This window comes from Sminthopsis crassicaudata, chromosome 5 (genome assembly GCF_048593235.1).
Source record: "Sminthopsis crassicaudata isolate SCR6 chromosome 5, ASM4859323v1, whole genome shotgun sequence".
Classification (NCBI taxonomy): domain Eukaryota; kingdom Metazoa; phylum Chordata; class Mammalia; order Dasyuromorphia; family Dasyuridae; genus Sminthopsis; species Sminthopsis crassicaudata.
The window spans coordinates 206,777,753-206,793,743 of NC_133621.1; the positions used below are offsets into that span (position 1 = coordinate 206,777,753).

Consider the following 15,991-nt stretch of genomic DNA (forward strand, 5'->3'; position numbering starts at 1 on the left):
TGGATTAAGTGCTTTAAAGCAGAAGATATCTTACAGGCCATAGGATTGTAGATCTGAAGGTGGAAGAGAGCTTCAAAGTCAATTAGTCCATTCCCTTCATTTTACAGGCAAGGAAACCAAAGCCCAAGTCAGGAACATAATAGGTGTCATTCACACAGGATTCAAAGTCAATTCTTTCCACCAACGAGGATTGGTGAAGTCTTGCTATTTGTAAACAAATTCTCCCCCCAGACTTACAGATATTTTGAGCTGTTTTTCAATCATGTTGACTCTTCCTGGCCCCATTTGGGGTTTTCTTGGCAAAGATATTGGAGTGGGTTGCCACTTCCTTCTCCAGCTCATTTTACAATTAAGGAAATTGAGGCAGACAGAATAAAGGGATTTGCCCATACCCACACAGCTAGGAAGGGTCTGAGGCTGGATTTGAACTCAGAAAGATTAGCCTTCCTAACTGCAGGCTTGGCACTTTATCCCCTGTACCACCAACCTGCTGGGGGTTTGTCTCAGTGCCTCCAGTTCTGAGACTATTTTGTAATGTAGCATAAAACCAAATCTGAATGGGTTGGGGTAACCATTCAGTCAGGTAACAACCTAAAGGAACTTTTGATTTGCAGGAAGTTAACCAACAATTTGGAATGGAAAAAAAAGCAACTAAATCAATTCTCCCTTGAAAAATAAATCCCTTTATTAAAACAGGACCAATGATTTTTGAATTGCAAAATCTACCAGTCACTTCCTCCCCCAGGGCACTGTGGTATGCAGATAAAACATACTATTTGGGTCTGAAATAGGAAACATAATTTTCATGGAGTCCTTTGATGCCTGACTTGAAGGCCCAGAATCATCACTAACCATATGAAAAACTGAGAGAAGGATGTCTGTTTGCCTTCCCAGGTATCAGCATGCCTAATGGCCCTGAGCCAGAGCCTTTAAATACTTCAGACAGCTGTTTCAAAAATATCTAAGGGAACAGAAAGAAAGGGTAATTGATGACTAAGCATGAAGAAGGAAAGGAAAGCATTTGAGAATCATAGAATATCTGTCCTAGAAGGGACTGAGATCAATAGTTCAATTCTGTCACGTTTTAGATAAGAAAACTGAAACATGATGAAAAACTCTGACTTGTCCAAGGTGACGTAGCCAATTGGCAGCAGAACAGAAACTCAAATCCATGCCTCCCTATGCAGTGTACTTTCCACTAAAGTCCACCTCAATTTTCCAGTCAAAAGTTGCTTTGAGCCCTGGTGCCTCGTGGTGAAGAAACGTCCCCTTCCAGGATCATCTGCTCTGAAAAAGAAAGACATAAAGGAAAAAAATTTAGGAGTAAGTCTTCCTCAATTCAAACTGTGACTCAAAGGAAGACCTGAAAAAACAATATCTAGTAAGAAGTAGAAGAAGATGATGGCTATTTGCAAGTTTCATTGTTTGTTTAGCACAAAGGTTTTTATTTTTGCTTCGACATTTTAGCCCATTACGAAAATGCTGTTGCAGAATCCATAAATCAATATTCAAGGCATGTCTCCATTGAGACTGAGATGATGATAAGATTAATGGGCTTGAAGGGAGGAGGAAAGCAGACCAGAGCAAAGAGTTAAGACATTTCAGTCTTTCTAAACTGCTTTTATGTAAGGGAAAAATCATGCTTTCTTAGTTGAAGGAGTACATAAGATACATATATGTCTGTGAGTATGTCTATGCATGTAATTGTTGTTATTGTTCAATCATGTCCAACTCTTCATGATCCACTTGGGCTTTTCTTGGCAATAATCCAGGTATGGATTGACATTTCCTTCTCCACCTCATTTTTCAGATGGGGAAACTGAGGCAAACTGAATTAAATGATTTGCTCAGGGATGCACAGCTAATAAGTTTGTTTAAGACTAGATTTCAACTCAAGGGGAGTCTTCCTAACTCCAGGCCCACCACTCTATCTGCTGGGCAGCTAGCTACCCTGTGGGAGCATATGGTCTTTCCAATTAGAATGTAAACTCTGTGAGGGCAAGGACTGTTAAACTCTTGTCCTATTACAGTGTCTCATAAGAGACAGCTGGGTATATAGTGGGTTCTTAGTAAAATTTGTTAATTGAGGGATTACTTATAGATAAAAGCAGGCACGACATAGAAGCAAGAGCCCAGACTCTAGCGTCAGACTTTTCAAATTCTGGATACTCTTAATCTATGACTTTGAACAAATCGATCTCTCTTGCCTCCATTTTCTTATCTGTAAAATAAAGGGAGCAGCTAGGAGGTGCCATATCACAGAGCACTGGGCCTGGAATTAAGAAGACTCGTCTTCCTGAGTTCAAATCCTACCTCAGACACTTACTACCTGTGTGATCCTGAGCAAACCCCTTCACTATGTTTGCCTCAGTTTCTTCATCTGTAAAATGAGCTGGAGAAGGAAATGGCAAACCACTTTAGTATCTTTGCCAAGAAAACCCCAAATGGCATCATGGAAAGTCAGATCCAACTGAACAACAAACTGTGCCTTCTCCACTACAAGAGAACATAGCACTAGATTGTACAAGGAATAACCATAAATAGTACAGATCAGAGGATAGAACAAAGAGGAGACATATAATTTTTTTGGCACTTCTGTTGTAGACCCACCTTGTTCTTTAAGGGGAACATTACTCATTAATTCTATTAATGCTATTTCTTTTCTGATACATTAGTGGATAAAGCACTGGGCCCAGAGTCAGAAAGACCCAAGTTCAAATTCATCATCAGACCCTTATAAGCAATGTAACCCTGAACAAGTTGCCTTCTTCTTTTGAAGAAGGAAATGGCAAACTACTCTAGTATCTTTGCCAAGAAAATGCCATGACTATGGTCTAACAAATCATGAAGAGTCAGTACAACTGCATGGGGAAGGGCTGAGAGGGATGGAAGGGCAGGAGAGAATTTGAAGCACAATATTTTAAAAGATAAATGCTTTAAGAATTCCTTAAAATGTAATTGGTAAATATTTGATAAAATATATTTTTTAAAAATCACATATCTATGTAATATATATAATAGCTATAGGATAATCGGTCAGTGCTTTGAGATGGATAACACGACAGTACTATGAATAGCAAGAATTACAATATAGGACTAAGGGATGTATACATCCCCCCTAAATATCATCACCCTGGGTCAAAACCCAGATAGCACCACCCTAATTACAAATTTATGTTAAAGTTAATGGGAAAATTTAATGTGACTTAGAATCAGGACTATGCTAGTCAATATTTTAAAACTGCCTATGTGAGAGGAAATGTACCAATGATACATTTTTAAGTTTAGTCTGAATTATTCACCTTTTCCCTTCACTTTAAATCTAGATAACCAGCAAAACAATAAACAAAGCCTTGATGTATAGTATTTGCTCATTTCCTATCTGTAAAGAGTCAATTCCAGAACTTCCCTGGTTGAGGAAGAATTTCATGGAGGCAGATTTGTAAATGAGACTTTAAGGACAGGGTGCCATGATTAAATGAAGAGAAGTAGCCAGGAGTATGTTAAACAGGGGCAACTGAGGTGAAAAAATGCAGAGGCAAGAATCAAAAGCATGTATGGAGCAGATACAGACATGTCTGGTTAAAGCTGATGAGTTGTGTTGGGAAATAGCCAAAAATAAGAATTCTGGTTGGAATAGGAAAAGATGGTAGTGGGAGACTTCTACATCTCAGGGATCAAAGGGCAGAATTAAGAACAGTACTGATGTAAATGATTCTTAACAATTCTGGGTAATGAGACACAATCTTGCTAAGAATTACTCAAACTCAAGAGGGGAAAATCAACCTAAATGTTTGTATGAGAACAACTCTGGTATTTTTTTAATGGGGAAATATGTTGAAGTCAATTTTTTAAAAGTTATTTCAAAGAATCATAGTATTGAAAGAGATCTCCAACAGTCATCCATTTATCTCCCTCGGCACAGAACTAAATTTGAACCAAGCTGATAGTAATCTATCCCATCATCTTTAAATCTTCTAGAAAGATTACATAATATTCCTTTGAAAAATGCTTCTAAGTTTCTCATAATATTTACTATTTAAAAAGTTTTCCTTAAGGATGACTTAAAGCCTTCCTCCTGCCAAAAATATCCACTTACTTTAGTTATAATCCATTGAAAATGAAGATTTGCTCCATATCTTCCCTATCTTATCCTTTCCTGTGTTTAAAGGTATTAATTCAATTTTCCACTCAACCTTCCATTTGCCCAGTTAACTGAATCTGCTTCTGATGTGCGGCTACTTCATGTTTTCTTTTCATATGATATGGACCCTGAAAATCAGCTGTCATTCCTTATTTATTATAAAAGGTGATATCTGTTCAGTGGTTTGAGCCCTGTCTCTTGGAAAGATTAATCCTTTCACTATATCTTGCCGATCATCTAAACCTATTAATAGTTTCATCTCCAAGCAAGATCTTACAGAGATCAAGATGAGCTGTTTTTCAATGAGTTATAAGGGATTGTAACAGTAATTAATCATTTCCAGAGTGATTTGTCTTCCTTTGGCCTAATTCTGAGGGATTGAATGATTTTTGTCAAATTCTTGATTCCTAAAACTGACCCAACTGGGGTTGACTGAAAAAAATGGAAGTTTAGAATCTGATTGATATCTAAAGACTCAAGCAGCAGATTAGCAGGTCTAGATTTCTCTTCAAACTTGTCCTTTCAAGGACATTCTATAATGTATTGAAAGAGGCCAGAATTTTGATTTCCTACTACTTGAAAAACACCCTAAGTGAATTGCTTTTGATATTGGATAAGGAATTGGGAGGGAATCTTCTTGTTCTTTACTTTTTTGTTTTAAAAAGAAGCTTGATTTTATACCCAGTTACCAGATTTATTCTATCACCAATAATAAAGTAACAACAGGAAATTACTCTTGTCTGGTTATACAAAGAAAAAGGAGTTAAATATAGATTGCTTCCTGGGGAGAGATTTTATCTGATTCTTTAATATTAAAGAACTTGGACAATTATAGTCTTTGAAGTTATCACACCTAAAGGCTAATGTAATGAAAATATATGGTTTGGGTATTAAAACAAAATATTTTTCTAGATACCAAAAAAGGACCCAAGATGAAATAAAATATTCCTGGAAGAAGAAAATTAGGTTAATACAACCCTAAACTCAAGAAATATAAAAGATAACAATGATTTTCCAGTAATATTTTATGAAAAGTTTATTGGTTCAATAACATCTTTATTTCTCTTTTAAGAGCTTGCTAACAATGATTGTGGCAGAATTGTTTGCCAAGGAATTTAACTGGGGGCAGTATTCTACTTTTATCTGACAATTTTGGAGGCATTTTCTGCCTGTTGTTTAGTTGTTTTTTCAATCATGTCTGATTTTTCCTGACCCCATTTTGGGATTTTCTTGGCAAAGATACTGGAATGGTCCTTCTGCACCTTATTTTACAGATAAGAAAACGGAGGCAAATAAGATTAAGTGACTTGCCCAGAGTCATGCAAATAGTAAATATCTATGATCACATTTGAATTCAAGTCTTCCTAATGCCAAAGTCAGTGCTCTATCCACTGTGCTACCTAGCTGTTCCACCTAAACCTTAGTCTGTGGCCATGAAGGAATTCAGAAAACATAAAAAAGCAGCCCCATCACCCTTTGGCCCTTGCTCACATGTGAGAAACAGTTCAGGGAATAGGTATGAATGTGCCCTGCTAAGGTTAATTTTGATCTGCCCTGAAGGAATACTTAGAGAGAAGGGGTTAAGAACCATAGGCTGAAGCCAAAAATGAAGTAGAAGCCCCAGAATGCCGACATCTCTGAGCAGTTTCTCCTTATGGTCCTGTGCGGTGTCCTCTGGCCACTGCATCACTGCTCCCAGCTGAGCTCTGGAAATGGATTGTGTCATTTTAAATTAATCATGTCCAAACTTGTTTCCATGTGTTTTGGCACAGAACGGAAGTCTAGCCTTGCAGATCCTTCCCATTTCTCCTCCGATAAACAAGGTTATCCTCATTTGCTTCCCTATTTCCAACCCAAGAGTCAGCATAAATGCTGGATTTAAAAAAAAAATGCTTCAGTATCTAATGCCAAACACCTTTCCATTTTGCCAGTGGTAGCTTTATGTGAAAGTTAAATATGAGGTGGTGGATGTAGTGCTATTGGAAGAATTCAGCTGAAAATTCTACCTAACCCACCTCACCTCCAGATTCTCCATCCTGTTACCTGACTTGACAGAGGACCTGATATTCAACAATGAGACATTCATTCCATGTTAAGGCACTTTCCTTTTGGACTTTGTGTTAAGGCACTTTCCACAGTGCCTTGAGAAAAAGTAAACATTGTCATTGTTAGCCACTAATCATTTAGTAAAAATTAGTGTATCAGTTTAACCTTTAGTTTGGCAGAGTTCTAAGGGAATGGGACAGAGAACAAGCAAAACTAAATGGGAGATTATGGAACTGTGGATCATAGAACATTGAATGTAGGAGATAGTCAGAATAATGATGCAATAGTCTTAGGTAAGTGGGAATAATCAGAATCTTTATTATTAAAGGTGGCGCAGTGGATAGAGCACCAGCCCTGAATTCAGGAGGACCCAAGTTCAAATCTGGTCTCAGACACTTAACACTTCCTAGCTGTGTGACCCTGGGTAAGTCACTTAACCCCAGTCTCAGGAGGGAAAAAAAAAAGCCAAGAAGGCCAGAAGAGAAAGAATGAATCTTAGTGTTAACAATTCTGCAAAGCAAGAAAGGCTATTACTATTGAAGACTTTGGCGGGGAGGGGAGAAACATTAATTACTTCATTTGGAGATGCACAGGTCCCAATTGGAAGTTTGCCCTCTTCAATCATCTACTTTATAATGAGATTTTCCTCATTCTCTATTATCCACTTCGTACAATAATATATGGTCCTAAAATAGTACAAAATATATGGTCCTAAAATCAAGAGGCTTGATGGTTATGATACCCCATGTTCAATGGTGTTCTGGCTAAACTTGTTCTTTGATATTTAACTTCTATTTGGAAGATTACTTCACATAATTTAGAGGATTATTATATATAATATTAAATAATATTTTAGATATTCTATGTAATATATGATATTATTAGATAATATAATACATATAAATATATTAAAATAATAATTAATAATATTAGAAGATTCTTGATCTAGATACCTAGGAGACATTCTGGATAGAGCACTATATCTGTAGTGAAGAATACCAGAATTCAAATCCAGGCTCAGATAATAGTTCTATGACCCTGGGAAAATTATTTAATCTGTTTTGCTTGCCTCAGTTTCCTCATCTAGGAAATGGAGATAATTAATTTCCAAGGTTGTTGTAAGAACTAAATGAGACAATAATTGTAAAAAAACATAGAATAGTACCTATCACATAGTAAATGCCATAGAAACGTTAGCTAAATAAAGAGAATGGAGGATCAATGGGACAGATAAAGTACAAAAGACAGAATAATAAGTGGCCCTACCAACCTACTGTTTGATTAAACCCCCAGCATTTGAGATAGGAGTGCACTATTTGACAAAATCTGCTGAAAAAACTGGACAATATGGCAGTAACTAGAAATAGAGACCAACATCTTACACCACATACCAAAATTAGGTCAAAATGGATACATGACTTAGACATAAAGGGTAATATTACAAGCAAATTAAGGAAAGTAAGGAATTAGTTAACCTGTCAGATCTATGGGGAAGGAAATAATTTATGACCAAACAAGAGATAGAGAACGTTGCAACTTGCAAAATGGATAATTTTGATTATATAAAATAATTTTTTTTGCACAATCAAAACCAATGCAACCAAGATTAGAAGGAAAGCAGAAAACTGGGAAACAATCTTTATAGAAAGTTTCTCTAATAAAGGCCTTGTTTTTCAAAAACTCTGTTTTATCATTGAGTCAAATTTATAAGAATACAAGCCACTTGTGCAAAAAGGTAGTTTTCAGATGAAGACATAGCTATCTATAGCCATATGAAGAAATGTTCTACATCATGATTAGAGAAACAAAAATTAAAACAGCTCTCGAGGTACCACCTCACATTTGTCAGATTGGCTAAGCTGATAGAAAAGAAAAATGATAGATGCTGGAGAGGATGTGGGAAACTTGCGATACTAATGCACTGTTGGTGGAATTGTGAACTAATCCAATCCTTCTAAAGAACAATTTAGATCTATGCACAAAGGGCAATCAAACTGCAAATTCCCTTTGATCCAGCAATAAGTCTGTATTTCAAAGAAATCATAAAAAGGAATAAAGGACCTACATGTGCAAAAATATTTATAGCAACTCTTTTTTTGTGGTGACAAAAAAAATGGAAATTTAGGAGGATACCTGTCAATTAGGGAATGGCTAAACAAGCTATAGTATATGAATGTGATGGAATACCACTGAAGTATAAGAAATGATGAGCAGAATACTCTCAAAAAGCCTAGAAACTGATGCAAAGTGAAGTGAACAGAAGAATCAGGAGAATAGTGTATACAGTATGAGCAACATTAACTATGAATGACTTAGCTCTTCTCAGCAACACAATGAGCCAAAACAATTCCAAAGGATTCAAAATGGAAAATCCTAACCATATCTAGATAAAAATCTGATGGGGTCTGAATGTGTACCAAAGCATACTATTTTCACTTTCTTTATTTTTCCATGATTCTTTCTTTATGGACTGATTCTTCTTTCACATTATGATTAATATGGAAATATATTTTACATAATTGTAAATACATTACCTATATTGAATTATTTACCATTTTAGGGAAGAAGTAAAGAGAAAGAGGGGAAGAAATTTTGAGATTCAAAAGTGTTTAAAAAACAAACATTAAAATGTCTTTACATGTAATTGGAAAAAATTAAATATTACATATTTTTGAAAATTAGTTAACTAATAATTATATATTTTTCCTAGCTGGTTGTGGCCTTTCTTCACCACCTTGCTTTTTGCCTCACATAACACTTTTCTTATGTCTTTCATGGTTTAAGGGAAAAAATAGGATATCTAGATTCAAATCCCACTTTTGCTATTTCCTAACATTTTAATTCTCTAAGCCTCAGATTTTTTAATCTGTAAAATGGAGAATAACATACTTCTCAGGCTTTTGTAAGGATCAAATGCAATGAAGCATATAAAGTACATTGCAAACCCTAAAATCCTTTAGAAATGTCAGTTATTATCATATTATAGTTGTCTATGTATGTATCATTTGCCAGCTAGGTGTCCCAGTGGATGGAGTGCCAGCCCTGGAGTCAGGAGGACCTGAATTCAAATCTACCCTCAGACACTTACCAGCTATGTGGACAGTCACTTAACTTTGTTTGCCTCAATTTCTTCATCTGCAAAATAAGCTGCAAAAGGAAATAACAAACCAGTATTTTTGCCAAAAAAAACCCCAAGTGGGGTCATGAAGAGGAAGACCCAATTTAAATGACTTAACAACGAGATAATAAAGTGCTTGTTTGTAAAGTGCTTTACAAACTTGCATCACATAAATGCTAGCTACTAAGTTGTCATATTCTTTATTGTACAGTGGACTAGCTTCCTATATGTTTTATTAGATCAGGAAACATGTCATTTCTAACTTTGTGCTATCTCAAATACCTAGAATAATTCTGAGTAGGTGCTTAATAAATATTTAATTGATTTGCTGGTTGAAAACAGTATTTTCACATGTTCCTAGAGACTGCTGATTACCCTTACAATTTCTGTGATAAGCACAACACTTAATAAAGTACTTGAAGCCATATAAGTGAAAGCTCCAAAATATTCTGGTGCTCAATGACTAGAGGCCTTACTGCTGGAACAACTCTGGGCCAACTTTGGAGATGCAGTCCATACTCACACTCACACATTCCCATTCTATGTGAATCCAATGTGCTTTCAGGAAAGATCTCATAGGACCATGATGTTCATAGATTAATATCTGGAAAAGAATCTTAGAAACTGTCCTACCCACTCATTTTATTGGTATGGAAGGAAGATTAAGTAACTTTTAAAATATCATACAGAGAATAAGTAATAGAGTTCTCACCTTCTTGTTATAGTAGGTTAGCATGGGTTACTATAAGACAGCTATAAATTGAAAGAAAATTAATAAAACAATAGAAACTAGAAGTCTTGAAATTCTAATGATTAAGCTTTGTCCCAAAGTAGAGAGACATCTCCTTCCCCCACCTCTTTTCTCAATCCCTGCCTCCTTTACAAAGGGTCTGTGGATGTGGAATATTCCATATAACATGAAACTTTTTCAAATGAAAAAAATAGGCCTCAATTCCAGTCTCATCTTTGCCATTAAATTGTTGCTGAATTTGGGGAAAATTACTCTCTTAGCCCCAGATTTCTCTTCTGTAAAATGAAAGATTTGGATTCTTGAATTTTAAGGCATTTTCTGGCTCTAAAAAGCAGATGCTGTAATTTTAAATGATGGTACTTCAGTTGGGAAAACAGAGCTTTTCAATTCTGGAGGGTTTAGAAGACCACAGGATGAATATGATTCAACAATTACATGCCTGCCAAGAGACCTGATGAGGGCATAGGCAGTGTCCAGAAGTGATGAAAATGCACTGTGTCCTGATCAGGTCACATCTGGAATATTGTCTTTCATTCTTTTTTTAAGAGAGACTTTTATCAGATCGGAGCATATCCAAAAAGATGGCAGCCAATTGGTTAGAGCAAGGGAGACCACACTACATGAACATTGACCAAAACAGCTGTGGATATTAAATTTTAAAAAGAAAAGTCTTAACAGAGGCACAGTGAAAAGAGAACTAGACCTGGAATCAAGCTTGCACTAAACCTCAAATCCAGCCTCAGATTTTAACTGTGTGATTCTGGGCAAGTCACTTATCCATTCCCTCTCAGCTGCGGTTTTTTTGGATTTCTCTATCAATGCCCCAGGAACCTCATCATCCTGCAAAATGGCAACAGCCGTGCTACTCACACCTCATTAGTACCCTCTGATCCTCTTATTGGGAAATGGAGTGAAGAACATTTTCTAAAACCTCCACTTAAGAAAGACTCTTCCTTTCTCAACCAGCTGATCTTTAGATTTCTACATTGTACTGTCATCCAGATCTGATGTAAGCAATAACTCCCTCACAATCAGATTTATCCAAAGTAGAATGGACTGCTTAGGAGTGAGTTACCCGTCAGTGACAGTCTTCAGGTAGAAGCTGGATGATTACTTAATTAGTACATTATAAAGGAAATCCTATTCAGGTATTAAACTTGATGATGTCCAAGGTCCCTTCCCTCTTTTGAGGTTCTCTGATAAAATGAATTCCTTAGTTCCCCTTCCCGCCCCATACTCTCATTTTTAAACTCTTTCCATCAATTCCCAGGATTAATAAAAATGGTCATTAATTTAAAGGGAAATAGCTATTCAAATGCTGTCTTCACTTATCCTAACCAGAATCTGACCTTCAAGTATATTCAGATGAAATTCCTTCTCTGTCACTGCAATGCTGTTTGAAGGTATTTATTTTAAAAAGCATTTTTGTTTTGGGCACCTCCAAAAATTGAATAGTGCCATTTCTTTGCTGAGAAGCATTTTGAAAAATCATTTTCAAAGTCCTTTTAAAAATAGAAACAAAAAATATGTTGACACCTAAAAAATGCAAACTAATGAATTGGCCCCTTGCCTTTTAATAAATTTAATAGATTTTGACCATCACTCATGTCCCTCACCATTTGGCTGCATAAGAGAACCTCTTCCTGCTTCTTTACTTATCAAATCAGGTTCAAGAAATCCCAATTGCCCCTATTCAGCAGAAATATATACTCACTAGCGCAGGAGCATTAAATTCCATTCATTATAAATAATTTTCAGGTGCTTCTTTCACTTCTCTGCATATTTCAGCATACATTTCCCCCTTCCAAACAAGGGAATTCAAATCCAAATGGAGCCTTCCTTAGTATTATTATAAAGATGACTCAAAGACAGCTAGCTCCAGGTGGAAATTCTCCTCCTGACATTTTCTGTGTGAGGTTCAATCACTCCCTTAGGGATATATTTCTATATTTGGGACCTTTATTTCCAACACTGTCAATTTTCTTATGTACATTTATTATGATGTTGTCAAAAGATTATGAGATTCTTAGAGGTTAGAGGGGTAGTATGTTGTCTGGATTTAAAGACTTCTTATTGGATTTTAAAGCTCAACCAAACAATAATCTTCTCACATCCTTCTTTATAGAATTGGGCTTAAAAAACAACAACCTCACAAGGTTTTTTATTGTTGTTATTTTCTTTTATTTTGTGATCTCAACTAAACATGAATAAACATACCTCTTGCCTCCCTGGCTGAATTTATAAGAACTTATTTTTGAAGGGGGAAATGATCACTTTGTTTTCTTGGTGGTCAATGGGGAAGATTCTGGATGCTATGTGATTCATTCATCATAATAACAGTAATGATAGTTACTCATTCCCTCCTTTCCTGGGGAAGGTTCCTATATCACTCTGTAAAGTTAAGAGAGCTGATAAACAAATCTCAGAGATCACATGCCATTCAGGCCTGAAATGTAGGCACTCCTGTGGTGAAATTGCCTATGCTTAATCCCATGGAGCGATGTTTCCTGCTGTTTGAGGGAAAAAAGACAGAAAGATTCAGCCATAGTCATACTCCTAAGCAACTGGATGAGAATTATCTAAATTATAGGATGGGCTTCAGCAAATCTGGAATACCACAGTGTGACTTGGATCTCTGTCCTATTTATCCACCTAAAATTACTGGGGAAATCTGAACAGGTAGAATGTACATCTGCCATACCAGCTAGAATTTATCTGGGACATGACAATGGAAATTGATACTCAGTCTGGGTCCAATCTTGCAAAGTGAATGGAAGACTGAATTTAGGCCATGTAGAAAAAAAATCACTTGGGTGATTCAGGATAAAATTCCCCTAAAACACAGGAGAAAGGAGAAGGGAACAAGTAGTTATAAGTGCCAACTACTTATCAGGCACCTTACAAATATTATTTCATTTGATCCTCACAACCAAAGTGCTAAGCATTTTATAGATATCCCTTTGAGATCCTTACAACAACTTTATGAGACAGTTGCTATTGTGATCCCCATTTAGTATATTAGTAAACTATTGGTCCAATAAATAGAGCCAAGGTCCTGAGTTCAAATACAACTTCAGATACTTCCTAGTTATGTGATCTTTGGCCAGACATTTAACCCTGATTGCCTCCAAAAACAAACAAATAAACAAACAAACAAAAAAGATTAGAAAATTGAGGCAAACAGAAATTAATTATCCGAGGTCACACAGCTAAGCTCCATTTGAATTCAGGTCTTTGATTCTAAGTCAGTATTCCATCCAGTCATGATTAATATTAGTTATATTGTATTGTAATATACATTTAAGGTAAGCATGTCTATCTTTTTCTTAGAAAAGAAACTAGTTAAACCTTTAAAAGACTAATAATACCTCAACTATTGCCTCTTTATTCTTGGAGACTCCTTGCAAATGATCCCCATGCTCCTTTAGGATCTGGCTGACCTGCAGAATGCACATGGATGGTTTCACAGTAGTAGTTGAGAAAGGACTCTTTCCATTTTTAGTTAAAGAGGACACATTAGGTTTTCTCATTCAGTCCCTATCTCTGAGAATCATAGGCCAAATAGCTACAAATGTTTGAATTCTCTTTAAAGAAAAAGTGCCCCCCAAATGCCAAAGTAATTATTTGTGCTCAAATGATATTCAACCTACCTTTGCTATTTCATAGCAGTAAAAATAAGAACTAATCTAGATAAGATAGCTTCTTTCAAAGTGATTTTTATATAGTGAATCATATTATTAATAATATTGTTTATATAATTATTTGCTACAATATTATAAATTATAGTGAAAGATATTAAATTAACAATGCTTTTGATGTCATTAATTTTAGCATTTAGAATGATAGTAAGAATTTCTATAAAGATTTTCAGATGTACAAATATCTCATTTGATCCCCCCATTACCCTGGGAAGTAGGTACTATTATTATCTCCATTTTATAGATTAGGGAACTAAGAAAGACAAATATTAAATGACTTGCATAGAGTCACACAGAAGAGAGTATTTAGGAAGACCATATAATCAATAGTCTCAAATGTAATAAAAGGGTCAACAAAGAAGAGGACATATGGATAGTAACTTTGGGAAAAGAAGTTTGGCTTGAAGAATAAGAATAAGGAGAAAAGTTGAGGCACAAATGTAGATAATTTTAGGAGTTTTTTCCCCGCTAGGAATTTTATTTAAATTAAAAGAAATAGGAGCAGTTAGATAGTGCAATGGATAGAGCACTAGCCCTGAAGTCAGAGGACCTGAGTTGAAATGTGGCCTCAGTCACTTAATACTTACTAGATGTGTGATCCTGGGCAAAGCCATTCAACCCCAATTGCCTTGCAAAAAAATAAAAATAAAAGGAATAGCAATAGTTTTTCATTTTCATATCCAATAATCTAACTTATTTTACTATATTATAGCAATACTTGTTTTATTTCATAAATTAGAACTTAAAAATGCTTTTTTAAGGGACAAGAAATATAGGATGATAGCTTGAGGGGATGGTAGCATCTAGGGAAAGTGTTTTTATTTAAAGATAGAGGAGACGTGGGCATTTTTGAAGAGTGTGAGAAAAGAATCAGCCTATAGGGAAATTAGAAAGCAATGATGATTGAGGGTATTTTTTTTTCAAATTTTTCAGAGGTAGAATATGCAGAAGCTGGCATATGGTTAGATGTGAACTAGCAAATAAATGGAAACAAAGTTAACAAGTAAATAATAAGGGAAAGAATAAAAGTAAAAGAGGTGCTATAATCTGGAAGGCTAAATTGTTGAGCAATACTAATTATATTAATTAAATGCCAAAATGAATAATGTATTAGGAGAAGACTATGATTATAAATAGCATTGGCAAAAATAAACTGAGATTATGTAATCAGTTCTCTCCAGGATGTTCCAAGCATTACATTCATTGCAGGCATTCATTGCAAATCCAGTCTCTTTCATCATCTTTCCTATTTTTTTTCCTTTTCACCACTTTCTGAAGAAGCAATTGAGGTTCTCCTTGCCAAAGCCAATGCCTTTTACTTGTGCCCTTGACATGTCCTATGTTCTCTTTTTTCCTTCTCTATAAACTTTCTCTTGTTTCTCATCAACTCCAGTGGGTTTAATTTTCATCTCTAAACAGATGCCTCAAAAAATGTGCAATATCGACTTCAACTGCTCTTTTTAAAGTTACCATCTACCTCTTCATTGCCAAATCAAATGACCCTTTCTATGTTCTTATCTTTGATCCCCTCACTACATTTGAGACAGTCCTCCCAAATACTCTATTAGATGGGATTTGATGATTTCTTGGTTTCTCTTCCACCCAACTGGTCTCCAAGAAAGGAAAATAGAACTATCTGGTGGATCAGTCCATTTTTCTTTTGATAACAAATTGTTAGGAGATTTTTTCCTTAAATCTTCCACTTAATAGCTTCTACTCATTGATTCTAACAGGGGGTTGACGGTAAAAGTTTAATAACCAGTCTTCAGAAGGAAAAAAAAAAAACATATGCATGATATCTTTTATGTTTAATTTGCATTGTTAACATTTTCCTATCTCTTAAGTTTAGACAATCAACAAAATAAATCAATCCCTGATTTTTATCATTTGAAGATTTCTAAGATATAAGTGCTCATACTGAAACTAACAATAAGCTTTGAGGAGAGATGATAGGACCTGAAACCAGTATACCTCTGATTTTTAAGTATGTATTTTAAGGACAAGCAGAAAAATCTAATTCTCTTTGCACAAGATAACCATTCAGATATTTAAAGAGAGACATCAGGCATCCCCTGTCATTTTCTTCAGGCTAAATATCCTTCAAATGATGCTATAGTGAGGTTACTCATTATCAGGAGTGATCCAACTTATCAAGAATATCTTGATCTTCTTTCAATGTATATATCTGATAAAAAATACAAATATATTTTTGAAAGTATCAGAAAGTACACTGA

The 15,991-nt window shown here is 35.4% G+C and overlaps 1 long non-coding RNA gene across 1 annotated transcript; it reads right to left on the minus strand.

Moving 5' to 3' along the window:
- Positions 1-668: 668 nt before the first annotated feature.
- LOC141542701 (uncharacterized) lies at positions 669-11,764 on the minus strand. Its single transcript, XR_012482237.1, has 4 exons — positions 11,676-11,764; positions 10,021-10,061; positions 9,279-9,337; positions 669-1,287 (listed from the first exon to the last, which is right to left on the minus strand). It is a non-coding gene; the product is annotated as an uncharacterized LOC141542701 (long non-coding RNA).
- Positions 11,765-15,991: the final 4,227 nt, after the last annotated feature.